The 25794-nt window shown below is 36.7% G+C and overlaps 1 non-coding gene across 1 annotated transcript; it reads left to right on the forward strand.

Annotated features, from left to right (window-relative positions):
* The first annotated feature begins 988 nt into the window (after window positions 1-988).
* Window positions 989-1060, forward strand: TRNAG-UCC (transfer RNA glycine (anticodon UCC)). Its single transcript has one exon. It is a non-coding gene; the product is annotated as a tRNA-Gly (tRNA).
* The last annotated feature ends 24734 nt before the right edge of the window (window positions 1061-25794 follow it).

Genomic DNA, 25794 nt, shown 5'->3' on the forward strand with positions numbered 1-25794 from the left:
AAGGGATATTATACAAATATTATTATAGGGATATTATACAAATATTATTATAGGGTTATTATACCCATATCCGTATCAGCAGGACAACACTCCATGTCATACTGCTTTGTGAAGGATTAATTCAATCCGAGCTTCAGGAAATAGAATGAAAGAAGGAAAGTGTTATTAATCTTTAAAATCCGAAGAACACTTGCATATTTTCTTCGTAACTGACCATTTTTTGTCTCACAGTTAGCATTCCGTTTTATGCTTAAGTTAACTTCTAAGTTAAATATTTCCCAACCCTATTTGGCTCTTTCTTTTTAAATGGACGTGCCTGTAATCGGCAGTCATCAGGTGTCTTAAAATGGCAGCTTTCTTCCATCAAAGCACCAACCTGTTTTCCGACAGAAATAAAAAGAAAAAAAAACACTTTGAAATTGCACTGAGATGCTTATGTAATTAAAGAAACTGTTTCTCATCGGCCAGTCCCATCTAGAAGAGCAGACTCTGTGTATCACTTGAATCACATTCAGCTTGTATACAAGAAGAAAGGCAGGGTGACCTTTAAATGCCCTACCGGTGTGGTCCTCACTTGTTTCGCTTTCTTTTAAGAAAAGAATCCGAGAAACACAAGCTCCCCATTGCTTCTAAGCTCATGCTGGTGTTTATGGAGACAATGAAGCTTACGTTGCATAATATGGACTTCTCCTGAATAATATTAATATCTTGTGTGCCAGAAACTGAGTACAATTTGGCTTTAGGATGGGAGAATATAACAGCAACGAGTTGTTTGTCACACACTTTTGTTGTTTTGTCCAACTGCACATTGCCCACATTCGGAATTCGCTCCATTCAATGAATAAATCCATCACTTTGTCCCCTCGTGTGTCATTAACATTGCACATTATGATAAATAGGTTAAATAGCAGTTTTATTCAAAGGCAATGAAACAGAACGAAAGCTTCTTCCTATATTTAAAAGTGAAGGAAGAGTTGTATTGACACGTGCGACGGTGGTATAGTGGTTAGCATAGCTCCCTTCCAAGCAGTTGACCCGGGTTCGATTCCCAGCCGTCGCAAATTGTTTTGATATCTATATGAAATTAATATTAATTTAACATCTCGAAGATTTCAAATAAACTGATTTTGGTTGATTTACCAATATTTAAAATTATTTAATGCGCATTTAAATGCCACGGTCGTATTTATAACACCAAATAATAGGTTTTATTAAAATTGTGTCCAACATTTAACGATTTAGATATTAAAAATTCTTCGTATGTTTCAATGTTATTTGCATTTTAGAAATTTATTTTCGCTTTAATTATTTTTTAAATTTTAAATCGAAATTATTTTAAAGTAATAATTTCTCTGGAGAGGATGGGCTTGTTTGTTCCTCCACAGGGCTGTCGCTTCGCCCCTTTAATTTCTTATTTCCTGATGGATGTCTTCCTATCATCCATCATGTTTACTTTCACCTTTTCTTCAAATTCGTACTCTCACTAAACCGCCTCTTCCAATAAAATCTTCCAGAATTTTTTTTTTTTTTTTTTTTTACTAGGAATCCTTGCTGGTATGATCAGTCGACGCCCAGGTTCTCCCCCACTAGAGAACTTTCACTCCCTATTGCCGTGCCCACCTCTTCGCGATATTGGACGTAAGCTAGGAGACTGTGGTGTTCCAGGGACCCAGAACCTAGACGCTGTACCGTTGGATGTATTGTATGTCCTTGTTTTAAATATGGTCTAGCAAAGTAAATATCCTTCAGTTTTTCTCATAAATTTCATTTCAGCTGAAGTGGTTCGGCGTTCATTTGTTGTTTTGATGGTCCAAGGGCTTCACTTCCGTATATCAGAATTGGTTAGGCTAGTGTCTTGTCCATTTTTATTCTAGTATGTCTCTACACTTTGTTGGATTAAGTAAAAATTACTACAGAGAAATTCTCCAGCGATTATGGCAAAGAATCTTTCATGTGCGACCACAGATCAGTCAAAATCAGATCCTCCACCAGGACAACGCATTATACCTTCTCCAGTACAGAATTTCTGGTGAAGAAGAGCATTCCAGTCCTCTGGAAACCGCCATATTCACCGGACCTCTTCCCATATGATTAAGTTTTGCTTCAAAACTGAAAAACAAACGAAAAGGAAATCATTGAGCCGATAGAGACAATTCAAAAGGCTGTAAGGGACATTATAAAAGAGCTGATAGATGAAGATTACCAGTGTTACTTTAGTTCACAACTGCCAACAATTAAACCTATTTTAATATTATTATTACTAATCGAATTTAATAATTTAATTAATAGCTAATTTATTAACCTGATTATAACGACCAGCTGTAGATAAACTATTACTGTAAAGACTAGGCTACTTGTAATATTTCTAGGTGTCATGGCTAATTGGCGTCCTGAAGTTTTAGAGCTCTACCTTTCAGCAGATATCCATAATTTGATGCCTTTTCCATACCAATACTAATTTCTTCTGTTGGAAACTCAGGCCAAAATAGTTGACTGCAATGCTATTTTCTTTCCTAACATCTTAAGAATAAATTTTTAAGACGCTTTTCACATTCAGAGATACCTGGAAAACGTGCGAGAATTTTACACACGCCCTTTAAATTGAACTACTTATCGTTGGAAGTCTATTCGTGAGCAAACTTATAAATTCTGCTGAAAGTTTTCTTATAGATACGAAGGTCACGTCGAACGAAAATTTCAAACGTTCGTGTAGACTTTTGAACCCAGAGAAATAGCAATTTATATTTATTTGGAGGAATGGTGGCTCTCAGGAAACAGCAGACGGGGATGTGGAATGTCCACTGTAAAGGATTATAATACAAACGAATATTGACTTTTTGCCAAAGAAGTGTGCTTTGAAATGTCAATGGAAGTAAAAGCCTCACAAGAACAAAACGAGATTCTCTCAGGTGATGCAAAGTTCGGTACAGCTAACTCAAGTGGAAAGGAGTTGAACTGAGTATGGCAAAATGGCTTGTATGTTACCAAAAAGGCTGTAGTGGAACATAAACTAGAATTACCGTAGAAATACGTGTCAGACTTCGACTTTTTTCACCTCCCAGTACTTTGTTTTTACAATGATTGAACTCGTTTCTGTTTGCCACAGCGCTCAGTAAAATATTACTTAAGAATTACACTCCCCTATAAGTTTGGAACGTTTCATTTTTCTCGATTTTCAAAGGCTTTATTAAAATAGGAACAACTTGTTAACTAAAATATTTTTTGTCACGTATATATATCAAAAAACCTAAAAACTGTATTCTACCTTATAAAATCGAACATTTCAGAAAGAGTGTTTGGTGCACGTTTTGTATTTCGTGATAAACATGGCAAGAAATAAGAAATTTAGTCTTGAAAAAAGAAGTGCTTTTTGTATAAAGAAAATTATTCTATGAAAAGTATTGGGAAAAAGTAAATGTTTCATTTAAAGGAGTACAAAATATCGTGGTTAGGGAAAAAAAATCCATTAGGAAAAAGCTTAATCCATCAGTGAATATTAATTTCGGAACAAAATAAACAATAATATCCTGAAAACGTTCAATAATCTCTTTATTAAAAGGACAGTAATGTTTTTGCAGTGTTCTGACATTAAATTTTATGTAAATAATTTGGATCTTCAAACTTGGACAACAAATATTTCTTATTAGTTGCTCGAATGAGTTTCCGGCTGATGTAAAGTAGAATGTATTCCTTAACTGTTAGGGTTGTAGAAGCTTGAGATAACTGTCTTACATATAATGGCGGTATTTACTTTCCACACCATGTACTATGACTACCGTTATTACTCCCAAGTTTCAGCTAGAATGGGCATCGGGCAGTTAAGCAATGAGACAACTGCCATATTAAAGTCCTCAAACGAACGTTGCACTCTATGTTTTCGGCAGCAGAATAACTTGTTCGAGTCCTTAATGTTCGCTGCGATGAGCTGAATGTGATCCCATTAAGGGGGTAGCCGGTGTTTTGTGTGGTTGTGTTATCCCAATGGGTTTACCTAATCCAAAAGAAAATATCTCTAGGGAGAAATGACTTGAACACTAGAAAGCAAAGATGTTATTTAGTCGTGCAGTAATGTGCAGAAATTTTAAATACATGGCGTTCTCTTTCAGACTTTAAACATATACAGAGTACAGCCTCTTTTTTAACTTTGTTCCAAATTAGTTTTAAATAAATGCAGCACTGCTCTAAAAGTGTTTGTTTAGGAAATTGTTAAATACAAACTGTAATAGTGAGATAAACATTTAAATACAGAATCATATGGCAATCGCGGTTTTGTTTTAAACTATTTCATCATCATAAATCTGGAATATCTCCTGAAAAATATTCAAACGTTAATTCAGTTTACTTTATAGGAGTTTACCTTTATTCTAACGATAGAAAGAAACAGTCAGCAGATACCTTAGCATCGACAGAATACATTTTAAAAAATAGAAAAGTTGCTACCAATTAAAATAGAGAAAAATGTAATGATTTTGATAGATTATGGCAGAATTATTTTACCGCTAAAAGGAAAGATGATCGAATCAAATGTAATAATTGATGAAATGGTCCAATGGAAAAAGTGCACTTCACTGCAGAAGAGATTAGAAGACGCACTGAAGAAGAAAAAGATGTAAATGATTATACATCTATTAAAATATGAATAAATGCTGTTTTTCTTAAAATATATCAAATTTATTTAAAAGGCAAGGCATCGCTCTCACATTCACCTTAACTGTAAATCATTTTTTATATGCGCAACAATTTAATCTTCTACAGAATCTCATGAATACCAAATGCATTTCTCAAATGGACAGCTGTCAGATTCATATGGACAGCTGTCAGATTCACAGAACCACTCAGAAAAAGGCCTGAATTTCTTTGAAATTAGCAGTAGTTTTTTAAACGAAAAAACCGTACGCAACTTTATATTTTATAAATCATAAAGATTAAAATATCTGTTCGAGTAAAAAACTTGTTTCTTTATATAAATTTTAGTGAAACCGTCGCGACTGGTAAATTATATTGCGTGTGAAACTATTTGCATGAATTCGTTATGAAGCGAGGTTAGCGGATAAACAAAAAAGGCTGTTTGCACTTAATAAAATACAATTATCTAATATAGAGATTATGCTTTATACACAGATAGTAAAACCGAAAAAAAAAATGAGTGCAACGCCAGATGGCGCTATCATACATTTTGTGTTTTGCTCTAAAGTACATAATTTAAAACACGTGTTGTGCAATCAATTATTTTATACGTACAGCAGTCGGAAGATTCGATTATATACGCTGAATTGGCTTTGCATTAGCAGTAACGTCTTGTTAGGAAAGGATTGGTCTGTGATGCTGGTGAAGGATCGAAGTCGAGAACGTCTGATGAAAAATAACGTTTGAGAACTTTTCGACTAGGAATGTGCAGTGATTGTGTGAGCAAGAATCCTCTTGCTCACACACATGAGAGGGCAAGAAATTCCAACTGAGGAAGGACGGTTGTGGAGTAGATCTGCCGAAGTTTTCCTTTAGCCAGCAGATGGTTGATTGCTGGAACAAACTCTCATCTGATTGGAAGTGGATGCGTGAATAAATTCAAGGCAGAATTTGATAAACTGTTGGTTGTTGTTGTTGTTGTTGTTTTGGGTTTTTTGGCACAAGGGCCTCCTGGGCCATATTGTGCCTTTTCTTTATTAACTTATGACTGAGTTATTAATATAATTGTTGTCAGAGGCCATTATATACATTTATGCTCTTCAAGTATCTAAACAGTGCTTCAAAATTTGCATTATTTCCCAGTATGTGTAGTAAATTTAAAGGTTCCAGCAGATTGGATGCAGAATAAAAAGTGGATTTCCGGTTACTTGAATAATTAGGGCATTCTATTAGAATATGTTTGATTGTTAGCTGAGTCTGACAGAATGAACATTGAGGTGGGTTTTCTCCCATAAGCAAGAACAAATGAGTTGTATATGAGTGTCCAATACGGAGTCTTGCCAAAATCACTTCTTCACGTCTGCTTTTCCTGAAACTAGAAGTCCACAACTGAGGTTCTTTTTTAATCTGAAACAGTTTATTATTTACTTGTGTTTGCCACAGATTAGTCCATTGAAGCCTACACGCTGTTTTAATAGTGTATTTATAATCAATGTGTGGGACTTTCAGATGATAGAGTGATCCATTTGTAGGATGTTTAGCTGCATGATCTGCACTTTCATTACCTGGGATGCCGACATGCCCAGGTATCCAGCAGAAGGTAACCAACTGTTTGGATGTTTGATATTGGTATAATTGAGACCGTATCTGTTTAAGAATGGGATGTTGGGAAGAAGTAGTAGATTGAATTGCAGTGACGGCACTTAAGGAGTCGGTGTATATAAGAGCTTTTTTGATTTGCTGTTTGGTTATGTTATCTAGAGCTAGTTTTATTGCAAACAGTTCTGCGGTATAGATACTGCATTCTATAGGAAGAGACACAGCTATTGAAAAAGCAGAAGAGATTGCTGCAGCACCTACAGCTTCATCTGTTTTGGAGCCGTCTGTATATATGTGAAATTTCTCTGCGTTTTCTAAGGCGTGGGCTTTATGCAGCTGCTGGAAGTTGTTGTTTGGCAGGGAGCCTTTTCTCCATCTCAGAAAGTAATTATCACAGAGCAGTGAATAATGAGACCAGGGATGTTCAGGAGGAGCTACGTCTTCAAGGATATGCTGGAAGTTAATATTCCAACTGAGCATCAGTTCTTGCAATCTAATACACGCAGGGCGGTTTTCATTAGGTTTATTACGATATAGCATTTCATACTGAGGGTTAAACAGGTATTCCCAGCAAGGATGAGATGGAATACTTTTTATTTTTGCAGCATAGCTACATAGTAAGGATTTTCGTCTAAGGTGTAATGGCGGTTCATTTGCGTCAATATACAGGCTATGGACTGGAGATGTCCTGAAGGTACCTGTGGCTATCCTTAGGGCACTATGTTGAACAGTATTTAGACGTAGCAAGGAATTGTTTCTTGCCGAGTCATAGACAGGTGACCCGTAATCTAAGCGGGACCGGATAAAACTTTTATAAAGATGTGTGAGGGAGTGTCTGTCAGCACCCCAGGAGTTAGATGACACAGCTCTTAAGATGTTTAATTTCTTTTGACAGGCCGTTCTAAGGTAGGCTACGTGATTAGAAAAATTAAGTTTACTGTCTAGATATAAACCCAATAAACGAAAATTGTTGGTAAGAGGAATCCGATTGTTTTTTAAATATATTTCAGGATCTGGATGTAATTTTCGTATTTTACAGAAATGAATTGCAGTCGATTTATTTTCTGCTAATGAATAGCCATTCCGTTGCGCCCACAATTCTATTCTGGCTATGGACATTTGAAGTTGCCTTTCAATGGAAATCACGGTTTGTGACTGGCAAGAGATAATCAGGTCATCGGCAAACATGTATGATTCAACTGTTTTTGGTATGTCTTGTGTTATATTTGTAATTCTTATTGTGAATAGTGTTGCACTCAGGATGGAACCCTGCGGTACACCCTCCTCTTGTTCAAATGATTCGGATATAGCGTTCCTATATCTGACCTGAAACGTTCTGTAGTGTAGGAAGTTTTGTATAAATTGGGGTAACTGCCCCCTCAGACCAAAGGAACGAAGATCCTGAAGGATACCGTATCTCCAAGTGGTATCAAACGCTTTCTCAATATCGAGATTGAGCATAACCAGATGTTGTCTCTTAATGAAAGCATTGCGGATATTTGTTTCTGCTTTAATCATCACATCTAAGGTTGAGTGATTTTTCCGAAAACCATACTGATTTCGGTTTAGCAGATTGTTTGTTTCCAGAAGCCACGTTAACCGCCTGTGCACCATTTTTTCTAAGACTTTGCCTAAACAGCTAGTCAGCGATATCGGCCTGTAATTATTCGGTATGGTATGATCCTTACCTGGCTTAGGAAAGGCTAGCACAATTGAGTGACGCCATGAGTGTGGATAAGTATTTTCTAAATAAATTCGATTGTAGAATTTCAATAGGGAACTTATTGCTTTATTATTTAACTTTTTTAACATTATATAGCATACTCCGTCCGGGCCGGCAGCAGTACTTGACGTTTTGTTTAGAGACTCAAAAAGTTCCTTTAACGTGAATGGCTGATTGTACGGCTGAGGTGCCTTAGTATAAAAATTTATTTTATGTTGTTCTGCAGATGCCTTAATTTTTTGGAAGGTTTGACTGTATGTGGACACTGCTGATATACTGGCGAAAGACTCAGCTAATGCGTTTGCTATTTCTTTTGGATCAGACAATTCTTGCCCTTTCCAGTTCAGGATTGAGGCTGGAGACTGCACAAATTTACCGTTAAGTGCTTGAATTTTCTTCCAGACAAGTCTGCTGTCCGTATCCTTGTTTATGGTGGAAGCAAAATCTATCCAGGCATCTTTCTTTGCTTTTCTTCTTTTTTGGCGGAAATTGGCCTTGAGTTTTTTAAAGTTAATAAAATTAGCAGTTGTAGGAAATTTTCTAAAGAGATTCCAAGCTCGATTTTTTGTCTGTTTAGCATTTGTGCATTCCTGATTCCACCAGTAATGTCTCTGTCTGCGTTTCCCAGGTAAAGATTTTGGTATTGCAGAATTCGCAGCTTGTAATATTTGATTTGTTATATGATCGTTGACACTATCTATGGGCTGAGACTGGACTATCTCATCATCAAACTGGATTAGGGAGGAAAATTTATGCCAGTTTGCCCTATAGAATTTCCACGTGGATCGCTGCAATGGAGATAAGTTTACTTTTGTTTGAATACTGCAAAGAATCGGTAAGTGATCACTGTTTAGCGGGTTATCGAGAACTGACCACCCCATATTGGCATAAATGGAGGGAGAGCAGATTGAAAGGTCTATTGCAGTCATGGATCCTGTAGTAAAATGGACATATGTGGGTTCACCAGTGTTTAACAGAGTAAGGTTGTGAGTATCAAGCAGCAATTCTATTATTTTACCCCTTTTGTCAATTTTTGGCGATCCCCATAGGGGATGATGAGCATTAAAGTCACCCAGTAAGCAGAAAGGAGATGGCAGCTGATCTACTAGCTTTTCTAAATCATCTGAGGAGAAAGCAAAATTAGGAGGGAGATATATAGAGGCTATTGTAATGGTGATACCAATTTCAATGCGCACTGCCACTACTTCAAAAGGAGTCTGGACGGATACATGCTTGGATGGAATGTTATTTCTGACAATGATAGCCACCCCTCCATGAGCTGGCGTGTCAATGCTCCTATCTCGTCTAAAAATGGTATAATTTTTTAAGGAAGGGCACACTCGTGAATTTAGAAGGGTTTCCTGTAAGGCTATGCCAGCTGGTTCATACCGATCGATTAGATCCTGCAAATCATCTTTTGAATTTCGAAATCCTCTGCAATTCCACTGAAGGATTTTTTCCATTATGTGGTTTTTTGTGTTGTTTTCGATTCTGGCTGTTTTTTAGTTGCAGCTTGCTTGTATCGATCAATTTTTGCTTTGTCTTTCCTGGGAAAAACGGGTCGGGTCACATCCATCTCTTCACTTGCATGTAGTTCTAAAAATGTATCTTCTGCTTCGTGATGTTCATCAATGTCCATTCCGGTGGTGGATGTTTGCGGTTTTTTGGTTTCTATTACTTTTGGTTTTATTGTTGAGGAGGCCTCCGTTGGTATGGTGATTGGGGTATTATTGGACTGTTCACTTGTTTTTTGTGTAGGACATTGTTTTGAAACAGAAAGCAACGAACGTGCCCAGTTCGCGATTGATATATTTGGAGGAATCGATACTTCAGTTTGGATCCCTACAGACTGTGAAGATTGAGTTGCTGCGGCATATGTTTGCTTTGTCTCTGTTTTGATTATCTGTCTTCTTGCCTCTGAGTATGTCACTTTGTTCTCTACTTTATATTTTTGAATTTTTTTTCCTTGCTTCCATAATTCACATGTTTTTGAGAAAGCTGGGTGGTTACCCTTACAATTTGGACAATGCGGAGTGGTAGTGGCACAATCAGCTTGGTTATGGTCTTTTGACCCGCAGATGGGACATACTGCCTCACCTCGACATGCAGTCTGGGAGTGTCCATATTTTTCGCATTTGTAGCACCTGATGGGATTCGGAATGTATGGTCGGACACGGCAATGCAGGTAGCCTGCTTTCACAGATGTTGGCAAGTTAGGAGTGCTAAAGGTAAGAATTATGCTTCTTGTTGGAACGAGTGTACCGTCTTTTCGGGTCATTATTCTCCTTGCTTGGATGACTTTTTGATCGTGTAATTCTTGGACAATTTCCTCCTCTGTCCATTGTCCACGTTTGGTAGCTGACAAGTAATAAGTCCCATTCTGTTATTACTCCCTTTGAGGAGTTTAAGGTGGCATGGGGAGTAACTTTTATTTGGTGTCCTCCAAAAGTTGTGAGCTTTAATAGCTTTACAGAATGTTGAGGTTGAGTTGTTTCTATTAGAAGATCACCTGATTGAAGTCGCCGTACTGATTTAGGTGAACCAGCAGCAGACTCAATGCATTTCTGCACTAGAAAAGGTGATAATTTGCTCAGGGGCTGATCTGATAGAGAGTGCAAGATGAGGAAGGCTGGTATCTCCTCTTTAGGTGTTGTTTTCAACCTCTTTGCTTGAGAATAGTCATTTTCATTGTCACTTTTATTTGCTAGTCTTGAGCTCGATGGCTCTAAAGGTGGAAATGAACTGTTTTCCATCTTTGCTCCTTTCAGCCCTGGGAGAGTGGATTTTGTGGGGGGTGGTTTGTTTGAGGATGATTATTCTGGGGGGATAATATTTTTTTTTTTTTTTATTTATTATTTATTTATTTCTGTAATCATAAATCTCGTTATCTCACGTTATCCTTCCAGACCCACCTCTTTTAACTTTGTATTTCTCAATTAAATTTCCCCCTTAATTTACCTCCCCTCCACGTTAACACCTGACTTGTATACTGCACAGAAGATCACAGATTCTGGGGGAATAATAGTTCGTGTATGTCTCCTCTGGACTGGCTGAGTATTCAGAATGACTCAATACTACACATGATAACCATATACAAATTTGTTTATTTCACAGTATATACATTAAAGAATTGTATCATACAACATCAATTGGTATAATGTTAATAACTGGCATTATATGTGTGTTAAGATGTAAGATTAATAGCAAATGATATAATATGTCTCTTCGTGTCTTTCTGCTTTTTCTCCTTCTGGTTTAGGTTACATCTCATAACATTATTTTTACTTTCTAACAGTTAAACTTCCCAACTGGAATTACCTCAGTGGGCTTAACACCTCTATGGATATTGTCCTAGATTTATAAATCCCCGCTATAATCTTTCATTAATTTATCCCTTCCAAAATAATTCAATCTTAATATCTTGTAACGTTTCTAGTACATAGAACACCTTTACATCTTAACTTAGAACATACCAGTCTCAAGTACATGTATCTAATTCTTCCTTGCTTTAACTTATCCTTGAGATGAAGTACATACATCTATGAACCCTTTTCTTCCTTTTATACTAATCAATACCAAATCTACTATCAACTAAATAAACATTTTTCTAAAGTCCTTCTCTTCAAATCTACTATCAACTAAATAAACATTTTTCTAAAGTCCTTCTCTTCAAATCTAGTTTAAAATTATTATCTCGTACTTACATATTAACTTAGGGAATCACTCCTTACACTACCTTTTCTCAGTTCAGGGGCGACTCATCATCGACAGCATAGGCCATCATCAGGCTCCAACTGGAAGTATTCATCGGCAAAGGAACTGCTGCTCTTCTACAGGGATTCTCCTACGTTCAGGAACTCGCTCTTCTTTCCATACGGCTATTAAATAAGTTGCTCCGGCCTGCTTTTTGGGCGTCTGATCAGTTCGACGAAACTGGGAAGCATAATAGGATTATCAGGACTCTTCTTACTGCTTTATTAAGAAGCCTGGCTATGTAGCTCTTCCTTATCGTTCTATGGTGAGGCTTTTCGATCCTTTTTTACTCAGCTCCAGCATAGGTGTTTCCATCTTTCAAGGATTATCTCCTTCCTATTTCAACAACTCTTAAACAGCATCTCCCACAACTCATTACTCTGGCGATTCTCCCGGCACTTCTCGGGATTTCTTTCCAGCCGCACATCACTCAGGCATCTCCACGGGAACTCTCCAAACTTCCACACTGCCAAAACTCACAACTCTCCCACAAACTCCTAACTCTCCCAATAAAACTCCTCACTTCCCTCTTGCATCTGCCTTTTGTTTCAGCCGCTCATTCTATTTTAATCCAATCGTCGTTCGTTCTCCATCATCTCATTATTCTCATTCGCTCTCTCCCACTTCTTCCGTTTTTTCTTGGCCCTCCCTCTACTGGGGTAACTTCCTGTTTACGAAATTTTCATCAACTTCGATGAACTACAGGGCGTCTAGAAATTTCTAGATATTTCCTTGTGATCATTCCCGATTCACTTACCGCCATTAATCCACTCTGTTTCTTCTCTACCGCTCCTTGAAATTAGTAAGTGCTCAAGGAGTCGGTCTGTTTCAAATAGCGGCAGCCATTTCTACATAGTGTATATCGCATCCAGGGTTTTCTTCACCCTCCTAGTTCTTAAAATCTTCCTCTCCACAAGGGGGAGTCGGTTCCCTTGTTCTTTCCTTCCAAAGAGCTGCTCACTTTCTGTTTATGCGACCATGAACTGGCCTTGCGGTGCCCCCTTTGTACTAGTGTTCCAGTGCTCCCATTGTCTTGTGTACCGTCCTGCTACCTCCCGTTGTTACGTTAATCCTCCCCTACTTGACTGTAAGGTACAGAGCGATCGAAATCTGGTTGAAGATCATCCTATGTAAATAATATTATTTACTATTTACATCTTTTTTTTCTTGTTATGTTATAATATTTATAACATAACATTCGCTAGGATAAGTGTAAGAATTTTGTTCTTACAATTTCTTCTCCCAGGTTACCGGCCCCGCCACGGGGAGGCAGGAGCAGTGCCGCTAGAGTGACCAAGCGGTATAAGGGTTAGTACGTTAGTTTAAAAAGAAAAAAGAAAGGTGGATTTCCTTTCTTAAAACTTGCTTACAATTTGTAAGACTAAGTTATTAATTAAAGACAATGTAAAAAACTTTTTAAACTAAATAAGAACTTTGGCTCTGAGTAATCGCTTTATGAATCACTCTGAAATTCGCTTGATCACTATAACGCTTGGCACCCGGGGCCTAAACTGTTGGAGGGGATGAATAGGTAAAATAAAAAGGGACGTTTGGTAGCTGACGCTGTATAAGCTTGCTTTCTTGCATCATTTTCCACTACTAATATTAATAGTAAAAACTAAATAAAGATTATAAATTATACCACTGAAGTATCGACATTTTATATTAAAATGCCAGTCTATTTAACAGGCCTGGTAAAAGTAACCAAACATTAAATCGATATGAGATGTGGCTATTAAATAACGAGATTGTTGCAATAAAATAAACTAATTGCCTTGGGATTGAACATACTGTTCATACATAGGGAAGATAAAAAAGTAACAGGAAGCTAGGTCCGACGAGTAGAGTGCATATTCACACACAGAGGGATTTCTGTTTTTGGCCAGAAACTAGCGCACAGAGAACGCGATGTGTCTTGATGGAACATCCAATCATCCTTCCACAATTCAGTTCTCTTCCTTCACGCAGCCTTGCCAGAACAGTAAGGGTGCGTGTGATTTGTACCGATTTTAGTTGAGGGCGTCGCCGCTAGGTGGCACTTTGAACCGATTTTAATTGAAGCCACTGCTGCTAGAGGGCGTAGCATGTTTAACAGATTTTAATTGCGGTTGCTGCCGCAGCCATAAAGGCACTTTGAGCCGATTTTGTCTCCCATAATCCTTTGCGCGATCCCACTCTGGAGCATTGTGTATTTTTCCCTTCCCATGATGCTATTCGCTGGCCGAACTTCTTTACTTTTTTTAATTTTTGCTGCTGGATGGCGCCACGGGTTTTTTCATAAAAGCAATCTGTTTGGATTTAAACTGAGGTCTAATTCATTCACGGGCAAATACTTTAATAACTGCATCACACATACAAGTATTATTAGAATGCAAAAGTATTATTAGAATGCAACTTGAACCGATTTGTTTTAAATTAGTGAGAAGTATCATTTGAATGTTTAATTAATGTGTTATTTTGAATAAAATTTGTGGTATTTGAACTGTATTCACGAGCAATATTTTAAATCAGCAAATTATTTATTTAGTGGTGTTATTTTGAATTCAATGTGTGGTTTTAATTTTAATTCTCTTTTATTTATTTTTAAAGTATTCATGAGCAATATTTTTAATCAAGAAATTAATTAACCAATGTTATTTTGTCAACTGAAAGTGATTTTAAATTATTTTTTTTAATGAATCTAAGAGACAGATTTATAATGAAAGTCTTTCATTGAATACTAAGCTGCAGTCGCTTTTGAATAGATACAGTTTGTAGTTCAAAATCCTCGAGTTTAACTTCGTGAATATCGTTGTTTGCTCTACAAAGAACTGTAAGAAACCAATTCGTGCACACAGCTGGCCGGTTTTCACTGATTCTCTTTATTTTGAACACAATTTAAATTACTTAGTGTTATTATTTGAACATAATTAATCGTTTTTTTTTGTTTTTTTTTTTCATTTATTTTGCCAATTACACAGCCAAAGGTAACGCTTTTCAGGGAGAAATTATAAAGTTAAATGAAACAATTTCCACTGTGGTTATTATAAAGTTTGAAATAAATTTTAAATGGGACGAATTTTTAGGAGAAATTAAAGAGTTAAAGGAAATTTCCCAAAAGTTTGAAACCCCATGTGTAAAAATTATAAGGTAAACATTTTAACTTCCAAGTTATAATTATTCTGGTTAAAATTCTAACGTCTTCATTAAACACACAGTTTTAACGAATGAAAGACTCTTCTTTGCATTCTAAAGAGACAATATCAATGTGCACAGGTCTTTTTCCACATTGAAAACAAGTGATGAACACTTCATATGGAAAATGAAAAAAAGAATGGACTGTCCTCATAATGGTATGCTATCTGAATTGCGAACTTTATTATTAGCAAAGGCCTGTGCACATTGATATTGTCTCTTTAAGAGTCTTTTATTCGTTAAAACTGTAAATTGCGTGTATTCTATGGTGGATTTTCTGTTTTCAGGACAAAAAATCCGAGTTTCCGGGAGAAAAACCATGCTACCCTTGACTGAGACCGACTAACTCAGCCACGTTGTGAAAAGGCACGTAAAATTCCTCACGCCATCGACAGGACTCGAACTGAGGTCTTTTTTAGCCGGTGTGGGGAGGACGGCGATTCTACCATCTATGCTACCCATAAGGGCATGATCCTCAGAAATTAAGACGTCGGATAATCAGTAGTAGCCCAAACAGGGACTTGCTAGCGAAAGTATGGCAGGAATTCGATTGTCGTTTGACATGTCTGTGGTGTGACACAGAGTGTACCCACACTGAAAGTTTATAACCTTAAGTTATGAAACGCTAAAGAGTTTTACTGGCGATTGTTGTTCATATTACATAGACTCGCTGATTATTTCACAATCAACATATGAAAGTGTACCATTCCTTTTGAATTGCCTTGTATCATAAGGGAGCCTTATGTAATCATTAATTAAATGTTCCAACATTCCCAGAAACGTTTACTAAATTTTCATATTAATGCACGCACAATCGCATCCTACAAATGCCTTCTTGAAGCTCATCTCTTGAAGGAAGATGAATTATAGGGATATGAAAATAAAAATACCGATTTCTTGGCACGAAAGAATAAATGAGGAAACCGTTCGCGATTGTTTAATTATTAATATTCCCTGTGGGATTTGAGATGCTTCGTTTTGCTGGAAAATGAATCTCCTGCTTCGACCAAGACACAAGAACACCAGGAAAAGTATTTGGACAACTAAAATGCACTTACACAACACGCAGTGGTGCCATCGCGGAGATTTAATTTTTAAAAGAATGAAGAGGAATTTAGAAATCTTCTGAGACTTTTATGTAAGCAACATCTAATCTGCCAGCATTTAAGTCAGAGATGTCTCTCTTAATGAGCAGCAACCTCCAGATTAAACAATTAAAATTTTCCTTGGTTCTGTTGCCATGGAGATGACTCTAAGTGTTTCATCAGTGGTGTGTAAAGGGAAAAAAAGGAAATATTAAAGTGCCATCATTCATTAACATCAGCGAACATTCACTGCGATTCCTGTACGTTTACAGAAGTATTAAAGACAGAAATTTTTTTCACACTGCCATCTGGCGCTTAAATCTTGTTTTATGGTATACGATAAAAAGTATTACCTAAAAATTGTAAAACACAAAGCTAATTCACATTAATATGCAATGATATCTATAAAAACGTTTTGTAAAATAAAATATACATTTTAATTTAAATATATCATTTGTTTTCTTAAACGTTTCATTTTTACTAAATCCAAATTTAATTCAATGCTTTTTTTTTACGCACAAAGAAATGATATATATTGATGTAGATAAGTAATACGCTTAGAGTTATTTAACGATCATGTGATCAATTTACAGGGAAAGTGGATAAATAATCTAAAATGAACTCCAAAAGAGGTATTAGAACTTACAGTACTTGACTCCGTTCACGGGTTGGAGTTGAAAAGTCGAAAGAAGATATTTATTGACATTAGACTTGAACTCATGTAGATTTTCTAGAAAATACGTGTGAAGGAATGTTATTCCAGAAAATGGAAGTTGAATGAATAAATGAGGAAGAAGAAAAGTTGGACAGTAAAATGATGTTGACTGGTTGTGGTACATGTTCGGACTGCATTGGAAGTGAGAGATCTGGAATTATAGAAGCCAATTCAGAAGAACAGTGCCCATGGATGTATCCATAGAAAAGGCATGCAGCACAAATAGAACGCATAGAGGGCGGACTGAAAATGCTCTGTTAGAAATGAGTCATTAATTAACTTAACTGTCATCTTTTTAATGGAATCTAGAAGCCCGAGAGATGTTTTGGGGGCACCTCCCCAAATCTGGGAACAATATTCCATGGGCGAGTGGATTTGCGATTTGTACAGAGTGTACAGCTCCTTAGAAATCCCAGTTTTTTTAGATGCAGAGGAAGCAATATTTGCAATGTGCTTATGCCAAGAGAGATTATAAGTCAAGGTAATCCCCAATAGAGATATATGATCTTGCCTAAAAATCGAAGTGTCGTCGAAGATGAGCATAAAAACAGAAGAACATATTTTGCGATCTATAAGACAAGACTGAGTTTTAGAAGAATCGAAATCAACTAAGTTATGTTTGCCCCACTGGAGAATTATTTGGAGATCATTATTTAAGGAAATTGCCCCACTGGAGAATTATTTGGAGATCAGCATTTAAGGAAATGGTAATGGATATCAGAGAAGTTGAAGCTGTTTGAGCAGGGCAAGGTTTCTCAAACTGGAAGGTCGAATGCAATGTGCTACCATCAACAAAACTATTATGAATTATATTAAACTATCAGAATGCTATTATAAATAAAAATTATTAATTGCATTTAATGTGATTTGACTAATACTGCGTTCATAACAACTAATGATTGAAGTTTATCTTGTGATTCTATTTATCTTGTTTAGCTAAGTGACAAAATTTAATTTCATTAAATTCAGAATTTCGTTTATATATTTACAGTCACTGCTGCAGTAGTCGAATAGTCAAAGGCAATAATATAGTAATATACGCTCTGGAATTTACCGGGGTTTTAAGCCACGTGACTCCTCAATAGGACGAAGTTTCAGTACTTTTTTCTATCTTGTACATTCCTATGATCTTATGTGCCTTATGAATAGCAAATTCATTTGCTATTATTTTAAATTTAGATGCATTAATATGCGCTTATTAAACAGTGATAGGAACGGAACATTATCCTAGAATTCTTGTAGTAATCGCACTGAGAATTTTTGCTGAAACCCTTGGGTTTAAGTGTAATTATTAGCATAGATCGGCGTGAGTTCTTTTATTTCCACACTGCTTAATGACTGTTCATTTTCATTGAAAGACCAACGTCAGCCTTTCAAAAAAGATCAGTGTCCCCTTCCATGGTTACATTATAATGCAAATTAATGTGGCACTCCGCGCACACTGATAATTACTGGAAAATGTTTGTGCAGAAGTTGGGTTTCGCCCAACACCTTGAGCGCAAAATATATTCATAAAAAGTCGCTAAATTCTTTAATAAGATTGACCACTTCCCAGAAAAGTATTAATATCATTTAATCGAATCATGAATTCTCTCTACTCCAATCCATTTTTCGTGATGAGAATTGGGGCACCAGAAAGCTTTTTCAGAACAAAAAAGAGACATAACTATGTTTTAGAACGAATGAAGTTTATTATCTTTTCTTATCCCACTGGAGAATTACTTTGAGATCAGCGTTTAAGAAATTGATGATAGTGTCTTTATAAAATAATGGGGGAATGTAGCGTACTATCATAAGCAAACTCTGGACAGGATTTATAATAAATTGAAAAGGTCTTTAAATTCAAAAGAAACTGATTAGTTAAATGAACAAATCTTTGGGAAACTCCGGTATTATTTGCGAAAAGTAAAAGACAAACCAAGATGGGTACTTGCGTAGAAGACGTTTACGAAAAACCGGATGTAAAGCCTTAGAAATGAAGAAAGTATCTGCTTGAATTTCTTTGAACTCTTTCACAGAATTTTTCCAAGGATGAGTAGCTTAAGCTATTTATCCATGGAAGTACCAGTGGAGCGACACTGTCGGAATCCATATTGGTGTTCAATGACCAAGTGCGAGGTTTCAAGGTAGTGAATACTTAGTAGTAGATGGACTTTCAAGCAGACGGTAAATGCAAATAAGAGATTTATCGTCCTCTTTTAGAATTACCTGGATAAATTTCCACGCAGAAGGAAATACATCATAGAGCAACTGAATGGAGAAATGCTGTCAGGATTTGGAGGCTTCTAGATGCCAAAGCTGTTCAGAATTTCTGATGTACTTGGGTCGGAAGACCACTGGAGGCATTGAGGGGAACATGATAGGTTTGGAATCGAGAGATTCAATGAAGTGGTCGATGCAAAAGTTAAAAGAAAAGCAAGTTCTTAATTTTAAGTTTATCTCTAGATGAAAATCCAAGGAAACAATTAGGATATAACAGAGTGGAAATATAGAGGGACAAAATGCGGCAAATATCTTTGCAAAAGAGACCAGAAGGTTCGCATATCATTTGCCCAAGAAACGAACTTCGAAAAATTAGAACATAGAAAACAGTAGAACGAAGCAAAGGAAATAGAAATTGCGCAGATCATCTCATTTTACACTGTTATAATGTAAAATAAAATTATGAGAATGGTCATGGAATTAATTAGAACCCCATCGTGCAAAAGACCATTGACAAGCTGTGATCTGAGGTTTGTTGAGTACAATAATCTCTCCTGGTTTCTATTAATAACTCCACGCAGCTAACGGAATACAGCTGTGGAGAGTAACTGTGGGCAATCAGGATAAGTGGCACGAAATCCGAATGAAACCTGAACCGGCGGATGTATGAAATCAAAATCTTCGACTGCCTTTAAAGAAATATAAGCGTGTACTGTGACCTTTATGCACTTCCTGTTTCTCGAAGTCTGCAAAAAAATTCCATCAGTGGAACGTATCTATATTGTAACTTGTATACTTAAGAGCGGGTAGGTGTGGACGAAAATCTAAGCTGGGAAATGGATATTAAAACCTAAGAGCAAACACTCTATTTTAAAAATTGCCCAGTGAATCATGAAAAGAGAAGTATTAATTCCAAACATGCGGAGAGAGCTTTGCTCAGGCTTCTGTACCTTTCGAGAGAATTTCTGAACTACGCTGACCTAATCGTAATATTCCCTAGGAGGGGATCTCACGATTAATGGAGTTAATAGACTCCCAGGGCGGAATAATAGTAGATTGAAACAAATAATCAGTCTGTACATGACATTCCAACAGTAGCGAAGATCTATAGGTTGACAATGGGGATGTGATCTACAAATCGAACAGAAATAATGATGAAATCGTCGCTAAACGACCCGCAAAAAATTAACCTCTCGCAGCGCAGGTCGACGTTGTCGCGATACGCACACAGACTCTCGGTGAGACTATTGGGATCCATGCTAGAACTAGTACAGTAAGCAAGATGCTGCATGCGATGGGTTATCACGGTTATGCAGCCATCCACAAGCTACTAATGACCACAACTAATATCAGACACTTGTCTATCTTGATATAAGGATCGTTGTTCTTGGTCTGTAGCGCCTATTTTGGCACTTTGTTTAAGATTTAGTTGTACTTTAGCCAATCAGTACACCCGTGAAATCTAAAGATAGACGAACTACAAGCACCCGAGCTGAAAAAGTTTTAAAAAACTTTGACATGAAAGGCCTTTCCGAGACGCGAGAAAGTAAGAATACCTAATTTAATTTTTGTCTGAGAAGGTACTGCCTCCTGTTTAGTTCACATGAAAACAACTTTATTCGACTGAAAATATAAATTTTTCAATTCATTTAATTACATCAGCGCAAAATTTAATAATACAAATTTACACGCAGATAGCATTAATCTTAGAAGGAGTCCATAAAGAAAGATAATAATCTTTTTCTTTCTGTCTTTCACGCTCAGAACTTTTCTCTCTTCTTCTTTATCCAGTGCACAGTAAATGCATAAATGCGATTCGCTTGCATGCTGCTTTTAGATATTCTATTACGTGAGAACGAGTTTTATTCAGAATCTAAAATTGAAATTCAATTTCCCACTTATTTCGTTCTTCGCAGAGATTCTGATGGCTGTTGCTTGATCGGCATTGCTCGAACTAGAGTGGGAGGTGTTTGGATCGGAATTTAGTTTCTCCGAAAGCGTCTGTTCGACTCTCATAGAAAACCATTTCTGTCACTTTCAGACATATTTTGAAAGTAAATATTGAAGACATTTCAGTTTAAAATCTATGAACGTTCTGAAGAAGAGAGCGAAATTCTTATTAAAAGCAAACTATTCACGACTGTGCCCGACTTTTTTTTCCCTTGAGAAGTAATGTAGGATGTATCTCTTATGGAGTAAAAACGGTTTTCCTGAGGGTAATGAGAAATAAGTTTAAGAAGAGAGAGAGAGAGAGAAAACCAAGTTAAGTGGTGCATGCATTGCGTTACATTTCAGGCATGTTCGGTTATCAACTAAAGGGATTAAAATTGCTGTGATATATGCAAGAAGTGCTTACCCAAACAATTGCTCTTAAACCTCCAAAGGGAACAACAAAACATGGGTTCAAATAGTTTTTATCCGATGTTCCTAAGTCTATCTAGTGTAGGAAATCAAAGGATATCGAAAAGAAAGTGATCCTAAAATCTTCCAGGAACTAAACGAATATACTCTGAAAATTTGGCATCAATTTGACTTTTCATTACAAAGTAACATCCAAACATACGTCTATTAAAGTATACCTAGCGATAACTCGAAATTATTTATGAAAAACATGCCGAATTTCTATTATTTCAATTTTATAATAAAATTTCGGACTGCTCTACGCATATTTCTGAAAGATGGAAATATTATATTTCATGGAAATCCATTCAGTGAGAGTTAACGTATTTATTACATGCTGGCGGACGGACGGACATGGTGGAAAAAAAATATGCACTTAAAAGAATGCATTGTGAAGAACGCACCATGCTGAGTCGAATTCGTATGTGTGAGAGGGGTGCTCTCATCCATTTTCAGTGCTTGCAGTGAAAGTGTAGAGAATTCAATTTTAAGTTTGTAGACTCAACCATGAAACAGTCCTAAAACTGGAAAAATATCTATTGCTTAAATTTATAATTATGCTCACATGTCTAATTAAACTATGCTTAATAGTTAAAATAAATTATTCTGCGTAAGGGCATAACAAATAATTAAACCACGTTTAAATGGTTACTATACTCGCATTCTATTACCATGCTGGATAATTATTTCGTGAAGTGTGTGTCCGTTTGTAAACCAAAGTTAAAGTGTTCGTATGGTTCTAATCATCCAGGGATGGGATAATTATGAATGAATTATCCCATCCTTTGCTGTAATTCCCGAAGCCGTATATCTCTTCTCTGGCACCTGCTAATAAAAGGCTGATTTATATTCAAGTGAAAATTATCATAAATAATATTCTGACGCTCTTCGAAAACTCCAGCATTAATACCAAAACACAAATCCCTGCAGATAATAGCGTACCCTTGTATCCATTCGATAAACTCTGGCAGCCGGCTTTGTGCAATATCACACCAACGCGTTTTCCTGACTCTTCTTCGGTGACTTTTCAATACAAGTTTCTTATCGGCGCACAGCAGCTGTCATCCATTCTAAATTACCTTCGTTTATTCAGAGGACTACTTTGTTGGTGTGCGTTAATATCGATCTATATTTACAAATGATCATTTTGGCACGACAGGATTCTTCAAAGAACAAAACACAACGGAATGATTTATCGTGGACTGTTTTTCATCGAGATCTGTTCGAACAAAAGGACTTTGAAGTGAAAATATTGGGAGATCTCTGGATGATCTTCAAGGGATGTTGGATAAATTTTAATGACTGCCACCTGAAGACCCAAACGTTTATTTTACGTAGTAGAGATTACTCCCAGGAAATGATGCTTAACAGTTACAAAGCTTCTCATCTATAAGGAATATAGAAGCATAAGAAGAGTATTCTCTCTTCGTTTAAGTAGTGAAGGAAAAACTGTAAAATATTCTATGCAGTGAAATGATTGTACTGAATATTTTCTCATTTTATCATATGGTGAATGCTAAACCCCAGTCTCTGCTGGAAAGGTGATTCGATCCAACTCATAAAAAACGTGCACGTAAATCACCGTTATTTTAAGAAAGCACGGATTGGCTTATCCCACGTAGCAGAAAGCTTTCAACATTTCTCGCACGCAACCATAAAGGTTTATGTGTCTTGGGGTGGTGGACTTGACAATGATAGAGCAAGAGAGGAGGGAGGGCAGATCTTATCGATGCCTACTCGGATACTTTCCGTTATTTTTCTGAACAGTCGCACGAATGGGGAAAATGGGCAGAGAAATCTCTTCACGGAAAAACGCCCTCACTGGAGTTATCGGAAAATTATTCAGAACGTTACCTTATGTTGCTGGTAAAAACTGATTGTCCCGTCTTACCCATCATATTCGGTTTACTTCGCCTTTGTAGTTACGGCTGTTGTCAGCAGCTATTCAGCCAACCCTATTTGGATTCAGTCAAACTGTGGGGTTATTGGGAATTACTGATAGGACGCGCTGCTGCATCCTATCGAAAATGAAGGCAGAGGAAATCTCAGGAAGAGTATGCGGATATTAAGAGAACCTTCGACCACCAAGTCACGTGTGGATATTTATCTTGAGTTCTGTGGCTTCTGTCAGATTATAGTTATAATTCGCACTCTCGAACTACCACCGCTTCAAAGTTAAATATTTAAAAAAACATGTGCTTTTTACACCTTTTATTTTTTTTAAAACGTTATTTCTGCTGAAAATTAAAGAAAAATATGATCATAAGCCTAAAAGAAATATTTTTGGCTTATGATGCGCTAAATATACCCTTACATTGTAATTGAAGAGATTATCTAAAAGTAATACATATTTTGTCAAACACATTAATAATAATAAAGTAGTAATAAATACACCAGCTGCCGTTGCAGATGAACTCAACAGTTATTTTGCATCGATATTTACAAATGAAAAGCCTTTTGTGGCAATGGGAAATTGTGGGAGCGAAGTTAAAAAATATGCAATTAATGATATTGAAATTTCCCAAGATTATTTAATGAAAAAACTTTCGAGCCTACAGACTAGTAAGGCTCCTGGAGTTGATGGAATATACCCTATAATCTTGAGAGAGGCGGCAAGCGAGTGCATTGAACCACTGAGGCTGGTTATGCGAGCATCACTAGACTCTGGGGAGATTCCCTTGGATTGGAAAAGTGCAAATGTATCTCCCATACATAAGGGTGGCTCTAAAAGTGAAGTTGGAAATTATCGACCTGTCAGTCTGACTTCAGTAGTAGGGAAAATCATGGAGGCATTGATCAAGGGTGGAATTCAGGATCATTTGGATAGAATTGAAATTCTCAAGGATACTCAGCATGGTTTTGTAAAGGGAAAATCATGTTTAACAAATCTGGTTCGCTATTTCGAAAGGGTCACTCACGAGTTGGATTTAGGGAATAATTTCGACATTGTTTATTTAGATTTCAGCAAAGCTTTTGACTCAGTCCCACATGAGCGGTTGCTTTATAAGCTGGAACAGGTTGGAATCACTGGGAAAATCCTTAGATGGATAGAAGGATGGCTTCAGGGCAGGAGGCAGAGGGTTGTGATAAATGGCTATTCCTCAGATTGGGTTGATGTAAGAAGTGGGGTTCCCCAAGGATCAGTATTAGGACCACTGTTGTTTTTAATTTTCATAAACGACATTGATGAAGGGATAAAGGGCGTGATGTCTAAATTTGCAGATGATGTTAAAATTGGTAGAGTAGTTAATGATCACTGTCAAGCTGAGCTTCTTCAGAGAGACCTAGATAGACTTCAAGAATGGTCAGAAAAATGGCAGCTGTGCTTTAATCCAACAAAGTGTAAGGTATTACACCTGGGAAACAGTAATCCCAAAATAACTTATTCACTTGGTGGAGTTCAACTAAACCCAGTACTGGAGGAAAGGGACTTGGGTGTTACGATACGGTCAGACATGAAATTCTCTGAGCATTGTAAACAGGTTGCAAGGAAGGCCCATGGTGTCCTATCGATGATCTATCGAACTTTTGCAAGTAGAGATAGGGACGTGATAATCCCATTATATAAGGCCTATGTTAGACCACACTTGGAATACTGTGTTCAAGTATGGAGACCGCACCTAAAGAAAGACATCGAGCTTCTTGAAAGGGTGCAAAGAAGGGTAACTCGCCTGGTGAGATCGGCAAAAGGGCGTCCTTATGAAGAAAGACTTCGAATATGTGGGTTGCAGAGTTTGGAAACTAGACACCTTAGAGGAGATTTGATTGAGGTGTTTAAGGCTCTGAGAGGCATCAGTAAAATGAATGAGGACAAAATTTTCAAGATTATAAATGATGCTAGAACTAGGGGACATAAATTTAAGTTACGCGGGGAAATGTTTAGATTGGACTGCAGGAAGTTTTATTTTAGCCAGCGAGTTATAAATTACTGGAATAAGTTGCCTTCATGGGTGGTAGAGGCCGACAGTTTGGGGAAATTCAAAGGTCATCTGGATAGTACTTTCGGGTAAGGGAAGCGCAAAGGATGATAGGATTAATTTCCTTTTTATTTAATTTTTAATTTCATTTTATTATTTTTATTTATTTATTAATTATTATTATTTATTTATTTAATTTTTGTTTTTATCATTGTTTTGTTCGGATTTTTTTTTTTTTTTTTTTTTTTGGCTGGTGCAGCATAAGCCATAGGCTTTCTTGCACCATACGGCCGTTACTAATACTAATACTAATACTAATAATAATAATGATGATGCCCATACCAGTTACGGGGGGAACCTCCATCAAGTAGTAAAAATAATAATAATAACCATACGTACTTTTAAATTTATTTATTATTTTATTTTTTTTTTAATTATTTATTATTTATTTAAAAGGCTGATCATAGAAAATACCATAAGAAATAAGGAGGAAGGGACTTTAGCATAGGCATATGATGCAAGAAAGCAAACTTAAGCATCATCAGCCAATAAAAAAAAAACAAAAAAAAAAAAAAACCGCCCCATTTCACCCCTCCGTTC

Source organism: Mastigoproctus giganteus, chromosome 5 (assembly GCF_048544385.1).
Source record: "Mastigoproctus giganteus isolate SK-2022 chromosome 5, ASM4854438v1, whole genome shotgun sequence".
NCBI classification, from domain to species: Eukaryota; Metazoa; Arthropoda; class Arachnida; order Uropygi; family Thelyphonidae; genus Mastigoproctus; species Mastigoproctus giganteus.